Below are 9526 nucleotides of genomic sequence, written 5' to 3'. Positions count from 1 at the left end.
CCATGTGCTCCTGCCATGATGTCCTGTCTTGCTATAGGCATAGGATCAACCTACTATGGATTAAAACTTTTAAAACTGTGAGCCAAAATAAATATTTCCTCCTTTAAAGTTGATTATCTCAGGTATTTTGTTGCAGTAATGAAAAACTGATTAACACACAGGACTTAGAAGAAAATGTGTAGGTACAAACACCTAATTGGAAATAAGAAAGATCTTAAATTAATTACTTAAGCTTTCACCTTAAGAAATCATGAAAAGAAGAATAAATTAAACCTAAAATAAGCATAAAGCAGGAAATAATAAAAATAGAAGCAGGAAAACAGTACAGACAAGCAATGAAACAAAAAACTATCCCTTAAAATAAGTAAAGTCAGTAAGCCCCTACCCAGATTAATCAATTTAAAAAAAGATTCAAATACTAACATAAGGAACAAGAGAGGGAACATTGCTATGAATCATACACACAGTAAAAGGTTAATAATGAATATTATGAACAATTTAATGTCCATAAATTCAACAACTTGTATGAAAGGATTAGTTTTTTAAAAGATTTAGTCAAGAAGTCATCAATAACATGAATTATTCTGTATCTTATTAAAGAAATTTAATTTGTAGTTACAAAACTTTCTATAAAGAAAACTCAAGGTCAGGATGGCTTAACTGAGAAAATAATAGCAATTCTACACGAACTTTTTCAGAAAATAGAAGAGGATCAACCATTTCCCAATTCACTTTATGATGCCAGCATTACTCTGATAGCAAAACCAAGGAAATTATATGATAAGAAAATTATGTATTTCCTTCAGGAACTAAATGCAAATTCATTGACTGAATATTAGAAAATTGAACCTAGCAATATGTAAGAAGAACCATACATCACAATCAAGTGGGGTTCAACATTTAAAAAATTAGTCAACGTAATCATCATATAAACAGACTAAATAAGAAAAATTGTGTGATCATTTCAAAAGATACAGAAGAAACATGTAATACAATTTGAAGTCCATTCACAATAAAACACAAGAACAAACAAAACTTTCAGCAAACTGGGATTCTCAATCTGATAAAGGGCATCTACAAAAAGCCTACAGCTAACATGATGCTTAATGGTGAGTGATGGAACAATTTCCCCTAAGATTGGGAATGAGGTACTGATATCAATTCTCACTGCTTGCATTCCAAATTGCTGTGAAAGTCTAGACAATGCAATAAGACAAGAAAAATAAGTAAATAAAAGGCACACAGTTTAGAAAGGAAAAAATGAAACCGTTTCCATTTACAGACACTATATAGAAATCCCAAAGAACCTATTTTATGAAGCCAGTAGAACTAGTAGACAAAATTAACAAGGGTATAGGATATAATTCCAACAAAAAACATTTGTGAATCAAAGTAAAGTAAATGCCATTTAAAATAAAGTGCCATTTACAATAGCATGTAAAAATATCAAATACTTCAAATACTCAGTCCAAAATATTTTTTAAATGTACAAAGATTTATATTCTGAAAACTACAAATTTTAGATGAATGAAATAAAAATTCTAAATAAATGAAGATACACTAGGTTTGCATGGATACACTATTGTTTATGTCAATATTGTTAAGATGTCACTGAAGGGAACAAGGCTGCAGCCATTTCTCCCCTGATTCTGTCCCCTCCCCACCCACACACATCATTTTACTATGTAGATTAACTTTTTCCCCCCCACGGGAATTTGTTTAATGGGCTCTGGGGACAGTACAAAAGCTCAGAACTCCTTTATGTGGGGAAACATGGAAAACAGGAAACCAGATATACAAGGGGGCAGCCTATCAGTTGGTTGGGGGAGGGGGAGGGATGTTCCCCGGGGCTTCGGAGGAGAGGGGACCTCAACATTGGAGGCATAGGAGCTGGGGGGTGCACCCCAGGATTTCACAGATGAACTCCGGGAGGCTGGGGGTGGACCCCAGCCGTTGGGGGAGGGTGGACCCCTGGGGCTGGAGTGTGGACCCCTGGAGCAGGGGGGTGGACCCCAGATGTTGGTGGGTGAACCACAGATGCCGGGGGGGGGTGGACCCAGGAGTAGGGGGTGAACTCCAGATGTGGGGGGCTGTACCACTGGTGCTGGAGGATGGACGCCAGGAGCTGGTGGAGGCAGCAGGGGGGGCCCGGGGGTACCCCGAGGGTGCAGGCCCAGTGGGGGGCATGGGGGCAGAGGCAGGCCTCCTGGTGGGGGCGGGGGCAAAGACTGGCAGTGGCGGCGAGGAGGCAGACCACTCAGCAGTGGGGGCGACCCTGCAAGGAGGCTGGGTGGGGCTGGAGGCTTCTCCATCTTGAAGTGAAACTGAAGAAAGAACTGTTTGGTCTCCCTGTTCCAGTGAGTCCAGAACTTGCCTTCAGCCTTGTCTATCTCTCGGCTTGGCAGCTTGAAGGCGATGGTCTCGTAGGGCTCAGCGGCCATCAGCAGGTACTGCCAGCGCGGGTCTGGGGGCTCGATCCGCTAGGCAGATATGAAGCGGTGGCGAGGCATGATGCCCTCCGCCATCTCAGGTAGTCGGTCTGGAACAGGAGGCTCTGCTAGCCCATCTCTGTGGCCCTCTGCTTGGTCACTCTGTAGCCTGGGCGGCCAGTCTTCACAAACGGCTTCACCTTCACCTTGACCTTTTTGGGTGCTGGCTGGGCGGGGCCCCCTTGGCCCCCTCGTCTGCTCCCCGGGCCAAGCTGGTCTGATGCGTCTTCCCCTGGGTGTGCGCAAGGTAGCTGCCCTCTTTGTTGTGAGGCGTCAGGCACAGTTTGCATTCCTGTGATCCCAGGAGGTTTTTCATAAAATAGGGATCCTTGTTGACGTCAGTGGTTTGCAGGGCCAGCTGTGGGCTCTGAGGAGGAGGCCACACCCCACTCCCAGTCTTCCCCGCAGGTCATGCTGGAAGTCCGTGGTGAAGGCCTTGAGGCGCTATGGAACAGGGGAGCAACCCGCCCCCAAGACCCTGCTGCAGAGCCTTCTCCTCACCAGCCCTAGATTGTTAACTTCCTCGTTAGTCTGGTCCAATTAGCCCGCGGGCTTCCACTACTTAAGGACAGTTCCCCTGCTATTTGCTCTCTTTCTCTCTCTCTCGCCCTTAGGGGCAGACTGTTTGTCTGCTCATTAAAATCTCTTGTGTGAGTGCCTGTGTCCAGAGTGTTTTCCTGGGTCACTTTTCCAACAAATCTATAGATTCAAAGCAACCCCAACTTTCCAGCAGGACTTTGTAGAAATCAACAAGGTCATTCTAAAATGTATATGAAAGCTAGCATAGCCAAATTAATAAGAAAACAAATATTGAGGATTCATGCTATCTTATTTCAAAGCTTATTATAAAGTCACAGTAACCAAGATAGTTTCATGTTGGTCAAAGGATAAATATCTAGATTAACCCAACAAAGTAGAGAGTCCAATAATATAACCACGCATGTCATCAACTGATTTTGGACATAGGAAAGGACAGCTTGTTAATGGATGGTGCTGGAAGAATTAGACACCAACTTAACAAAGAAGAGGGAGAGGGAGAGGAGGGGAGGAGGAGGAAGATTGATTCATATCCCTATAACATTTAAAGCAGAAAAGTTGATATGACTCTGAGTTTAGCAATGAGCTCTTGGATGTAAAAGTGAAAACCCAACCCAACTGATAAACTGGAGTTCATCGAAATTGAAAAATTTACCCTTTGGAAGACAGTGTTAAGAAAAAAAAAAATTTAAATACATTGGGAGAAAATACCTATAAAATATCTGGTAAATGGCTTGTATTCAGAATACACAAAACTCCAATAAGAAAGCAAATAGCTCCATAAAAATGGACAAAAGATTTTAACAGATATGTTATCAAAGAAGCTTCATGGATGGGAAATACACATGTGAAAAATTAAAATGATAATGTAATACAACAAACACCTGCTAAAATGGCATACAGGAAAAAAAAAAAAAAACAGAAAACCTGACAATATCAAGTGAATGTGGGAGAACAGAACTATCATACATTGCTGGTGGGAATAAAATGTACAGCCATTTTGGAACAGTTTGGCAGCTTCTTATAAAGTTAAATATATACTTACTAGACACCAAACAATCTCACACTCAGGTTATTTACCAAAGAGAAATGAAAACTCACAGTCACACAAAAACCTGCATTTGAATGTGTATGGCAACTTAATTCATAATCACCGCAAAGCTGAAATAGCCCAAACACCCTACAATGAGTTAAGAGATAAATTAAGCACACTGGAAGTATTTCTCAAAAATAAAAATAAATAAATAAAAAGAAACAAGCTACAAATCCATACAACACACACACACACCTTCAATGAATCATGCTAAGTGAAAGTAGCCAGAGTCAAAGACTATATACCCGTGACTGCATCAAGTGACATTCTAGAAAAGACTGAACCTCAGAGACAGAAAGCAGATGGGCAGCTGCTTGGGGCTAGGGTGGAGGGTCAGGATTCACAATAAAGGGGGAGGAGGGAACTTTGGGGGCTAATGGAAATGTTTAAGGTCTTGATCGCTGCTTAAGTGCATGCATTTGTTAAAACTGAAAGAACTGGACACATTAGCATAAAAATCACATCGCAACTTGAAAAAAAAATCTAAAATCTTGATAATAATAAAAACTGAAGACACACTAGTCCCCTCATTCCCCAAGTGATCTGCTGTCTACAGTTTGCAAAGAGGATGTGCCTTTTTTTGTTTGTTTGTTTTTTGTTTTTTGCATAAGAAAATGTTTGGAATCCAAAGAGCTCAGGGTCATAAAGGGAGTCTGCACAACAGGTGCTGGAACAAGTTTCTGCTGCCTGGACGCTGCCGCCTTAGTGTACTGGGGTCCATTTTATGCTTTGAAGGCAGCCCTTGCTGCTCTACCACTGAGACTTATTTTTAAAAGGACATGTTTCTTTTTCTTCCTCGCTCCCTGCCCCTCCCTAATGTCCTCCCCTCCTTAATCTCAGGGGAAACAGGATGACCTTTCTTCCCCGTTCTAGAGTCCTCTGTCCTGAGCACACACGCCCACCACCAGCACCAAGTAATGCAGACTTTGGGGACAGCACCAGAAGATATCAGCAATACCATCTCCCAAGTTAACGAGTGAATGACAACTCTAACAGAGTCACCTCTTTAAAAGTCCCCTGTTCCCCTGGATGGGCAGAATCACAGCCTCGGGAATGGGAGTGCCCTGTGCCTCCCTTTGCTAGCAAAGTAACAAAATTCCTTTATGTCTTTTTCTCAAAACCATGTCCTTCTCATTGCGGTGCCGTGGGGACCGATGCCCTGTCCCTGAATTCGGGTTCCCAGAGAAATACCTGGCGGGATGGGGTGAACCTTCTAGAGGGGGGTCTCAGCACACATCAGGGCGCCCATGCCCCTCCAGCCTCCCAGTCCCGGAGTGAAGCTCCAGTTAGCCCCGGGAGGTCCAGGAGGCAAACCTACATGCAAGAGAAAGGATCCGAGAGCCCCAGGGCTGGCGGGGGGCAGGGATGTTTCAGAGGCCTTTTAGCTGGTTTGCAGGCTGGGCTTTCAGGGCCCCGGGCCAGGAGTTAAGGCTCCTGTTGTTCACAGTCACTTTATCCTCTCCGCCCACTCCACCAAGCCTGGCTGGAAGGCGGTCCAGAGCAGCGGGTCAACAGATGTACAGGAGCTGCTGAGTAGAAGCCCAGCGGGGGGATTACGGCAATGGAAAAGGCCACTCTGCCCAGACTTTGAATTTCCCAGCTCCTGGGGGTGAAGCATAACCCTGCTTGCTCGGAGGAGCCCTCTTCCCTTGCACACGCAAACTTTAACTCATGCACTGATTCCATCTGATAGCCAGGTAGCCAGCTGGAGCTGAGGGCAGAACCTCTCATTGGAAGCCTGCCTTTGCAGAAAGGACTTTGCGGGGCTGAGGTTCTGGGAAGGTAGCAGTGAGGAGAGGAAGGAGGAGGAAGGCTGGAACAACCCCAGGTTCAAAGAAGGGGGTGTCTTCTCCCAGAACTCAGTCTGATGTTTCTGAGCTCTGTGAGGTATCCTTCCTTTCCAGCGGCCCTCAAGCCCTGAGTTGGCTAAAATTATTTGGGCTCCTTCCAGTTCCCCTTGAAGATGCTGGGCCAGGACACTCTGGGTTGCGGGGAAGTGGGTAATTTCAGAGAACTGCACTCAGGAACAAGGTGCGGGTTCAAACCTCCCCTGCTCCTCCTGTTCTGCCCCAATCGGATGACAGCGAGGAAAGACCTCCCAAACCTCCGCAGCAGAAACCTGTTGGCAAAGCCAAGGCCACCTGGCTGCTGGCCAAGCCCAGGAGGAGCGGAGATGCTGTCTTGGAGAGTCGAATCAGTGAGCGCTGGTACCTGGAACAAAAATATGCTGAGCAGCAAATTATGGCTTTCGGATGTCACCACTGCCATCTGAGGCCGTTTCAGCGGCTCATGTCTTCATTACTGTGCGGCAGCCTTCTGCTTAGGTGGCTTCTGTGTGGGAGACAGACTTGTGCTTTGTCGGTGACTGTACACCCAGAGCAACAGTGCTGACCAAGGGCTGCCAGGCATATGGCCAGAGCCCTGTGGTGGGGAAGCAGCGAGTTTCTCTGTGCATGTGCAAGTGTGTGCGTGTGCATGTGAATCTCTGTGTGTGCAAGCATCCTCCTTCATGCTGGGTCTTTTAACAGCTGAAAGGAGAAGGCCTCCCCACTACAGGAACTTGCTGTGTGTGGTTTTCTCATCTCTTCTTGCTTCCGTGTGGCCTCCTCCCGGCCCATCTGCTAGATCCTTCCTCACCCCTCTCTCTTGCTCCTCTTTGAGGTGGTAACTAGACCAACACAGCAATGCCCTTGTGACTGCCTTTCCAGTTTCTCAGCCTCACTCAGATTAATGGAACAGAAACATGTGCTTGCATCCGATGCCAGTAATCATATCCTGAGTGGCCACAGAGAGGGAGATTAGCAAAGGTACTGGCCTGGTCCTGGGGGATTCGGTTACAGGAAGAAAGCGTTTCTTGACAGCAGCCGCTCTGGCGCGCTTCCGCTTGCCCCCTCCTCTTTCCCAGGTTGGCTAAGCCCCTGGAATATTTTCCATAAGATTAATTAAAATCTATCCAGCACTGGTCCAGGTTGCTCAAGAACTGGGTTTGATCTATATTCTGATTTGCCCTCATGGGGGCGGACAGAACGCATTTCCATATTCTTTGCTTTGATGGCATCCCTGTGGTATCTGCATCCAACATGTCTTTTCCAACGGTGAAACGTAAACAAGCATGTGGTTGTCTAGCCTGGTGACTTCATTCAACAAATACCAACTGTGAGCAGATGACTCCTGGTAGGACAATAGTCCTGCCCACGGGCCCTGGCAGGGACAATGAGGCACATATTCCAAATGCTGAGGCAGGGGTCGTGGGATGAGCGTGGAGAGACAAGCGTCCAAGAGAGGTAGGTGCCGCTGAGCTCAGGTGATGGAGAGGCACCAAGTGTCCGAGACCTGCGAGAACTGGGGTGAAACTGTGGAAAAGTGTATGTGAAGTGGAAGTGATGGGAGGAGATCCGGAGAACCTTGAATTATGCAAAGTTCAAGTCCAGGCTTGGGAGTTGGGAATATATCATCCCCTTGCAGGGATTTGAGCACAGGAATAGCAAATACACCTTCTTCATCAAGCTTTGAGAGTACCCTTGAAAAGCATCAAGTACAGGTTTAGGGATCAGATGTGGGGGAAGAGGGGAGGGAGACTGGTTATTCCAGAGTCAAGAATTAAAACTGTTGGGAACAGAAAGGAGAGTGATCTTGGGGCAATGCTGCAAAGAGAGAATTTGACAACTAGCTGGACTGGAAAGTAAGGCCAATGGAACGCCAGAGGTGATGCTAAGAGATGAGAGTGGGTACAGGAAGCGTGGTAATGCCAACGGCAGAGAAGGGTACGAAGGGAGGAACAGATCTGGAGCAGAAAACGACCGGTTTAGTTTGCAATATTGAGATTTCCAGAAAAGACATCGGGGACGAGATGCCCACAGGGCCCGGAGCCGAGGACGAGTGCTGACAGAAGAGACTGGGCCTTTGTGGGGGTGGCAGGTGAGGCCCCAGAGCAGTTGAGACAGGATGGGGGCAGCCCAGAGAGGGAAGAGAGCTAAGCTCAGATCTTGGGGAGATGAGCACATCAAAAAGACAGAAAGCAAGAGTTTCCTGCCTTGGAAACCAAGGGAGGAGAGATTTCCTGTCCCAGGCTGAGGATAGGACCAGGCAGGGCTGGCTGCTGGATTTGTGACTGAGCAGGAGGCTGGGGTCCTTCCTGAGGCTCCATAAGGAGAGAGGTGGGGCGGAAGCCAGATCAGAAGCCTGCAAAGTGAGAGTGGGTGGTGAGGAAGTGTGGGCAGCAAGCGCGTTTCCTGACGAGCTTTTAAAAATAGGATGGAGGTTTCTCTTCTGGGGCTGGTTTAAGGACCTCCTGCTGGGGATCCAGCAGATGGACTCTGGAGGCTGTGAGGGGCCAAAAGGTGAACTCTCCTGTAGGAGCTCTTTCCCTCTGCTGCTGAAATGCCGGCGTCTCCTCAGAGGAGCGGGTGAGCAGAGGTGCTTGTTGATGTTGCAGACCTGACCTCTCCTTCAACAAGGCTCGAGATGTCTCAGGGTGCCCAACACTGGTTTGTGGCTTCTGGAATGTTCTGCATCTGATTTTTCCAGACTACCCCCGGGTGACTGTGAAGGAAGCATTACTTTTCCAGGACCCTGAAAGGAGGGACATGAAGAATAAGCAAAGGGATGTATCAGTGTCCAGGTCTTTTTTTTTTTATTTATTTGGTTCCTCTGAAGAAAAGGAATGTGTCCTTTTGAAAACAGACTTGAGGTCCTTTGATCTTTCCTCAGGAGAGGGTGCCAACTAGAGAAACAAACCCCATAAGGGAGGTGAAGGTGCCTGGGAAGGCCGCTCAGTGTCCTGGTTTATGAAGAGCAGAACCTTGTCTGTCTCCCGGGGACTGTCCCCTCCCTCGGCTTCTCACAGGGGAACCTAACGTCTTGCCATCCCAGACGGGCCTCAGTTACCTGTCCTTCACCTACGCTGAGGCTCCATGAGTTCTACCTCTGTAGGATTTAAAAACAGGTGTCCTGGCTCTGATCAGCTCCAGTCAGAAGAAAGATGTCCAGAGTCCAGATTTTGGGTGTGTGAAAAAGTTACCTGTTACCAAAGGGGGTTGTTGAGTCTCCACCACCATCTTGGGAATGAGGCTGCTTCCTACTGATGCTTCCTGTACTACGTGTGGAAGGCCTTCGCCTTCCGACATCCAGTCCTTTCCATCGGGGATGCTCCTATGTGTTTTATCTCAGAGGGTCTCAATGTACGGCCTCCTGCTGTGGCACCAAGAACTGGGATGAAGGAAGCAGAGGGTAGATACACACCTCAGTCTCCATCAATCACACAGGATGTTGATTCTTGCAGAAGAGGCAGAAAAAAGTAGATGTGGTTTATAAATTATTGACAGGTATTGAAAGCATAGAGGTAGAGCATCGAGTGTCCTGTTCATTGATATCTAGCTACAGTGTCACTTCTTCCCATGTGACCTGG

At 46.8% G+C, this 9526-nt stretch overlaps 1 pseudogene across 1 annotated transcript; it reads right to left on the bottom strand.

The window, feature by feature from the left end:
• Positions 1–1706: 1706 nt before the first annotated feature.
• Positions 1707–9245, bottom strand: LOC306669778 (splicing factor 3A subunit 2-like; annotated as a pseudogene). The gene is made up of 2 exons: positions 9147–9245; positions 1707–2856 (listed from the first exon to the last, which is right to left on the bottom strand). The product of its transcript is annotated as a splicing factor 3A subunit 2-like (transcript).
• Positions 9246–9526: the final 281 nt, after the last annotated feature.

This window comes from Sciurus vulgaris (assembly GCF_902686455.1).
Source record: "Sciurus vulgaris genome assembly, chromosome: 9".
Lineage (NCBI taxonomy): Eukaryota > Metazoa > Chordata > Mammalia > Rodentia > Sciuridae > Sciurus > Sciurus vulgaris.
This window is presented reverse-complemented; position numbering and strand designations above follow the sequence as displayed.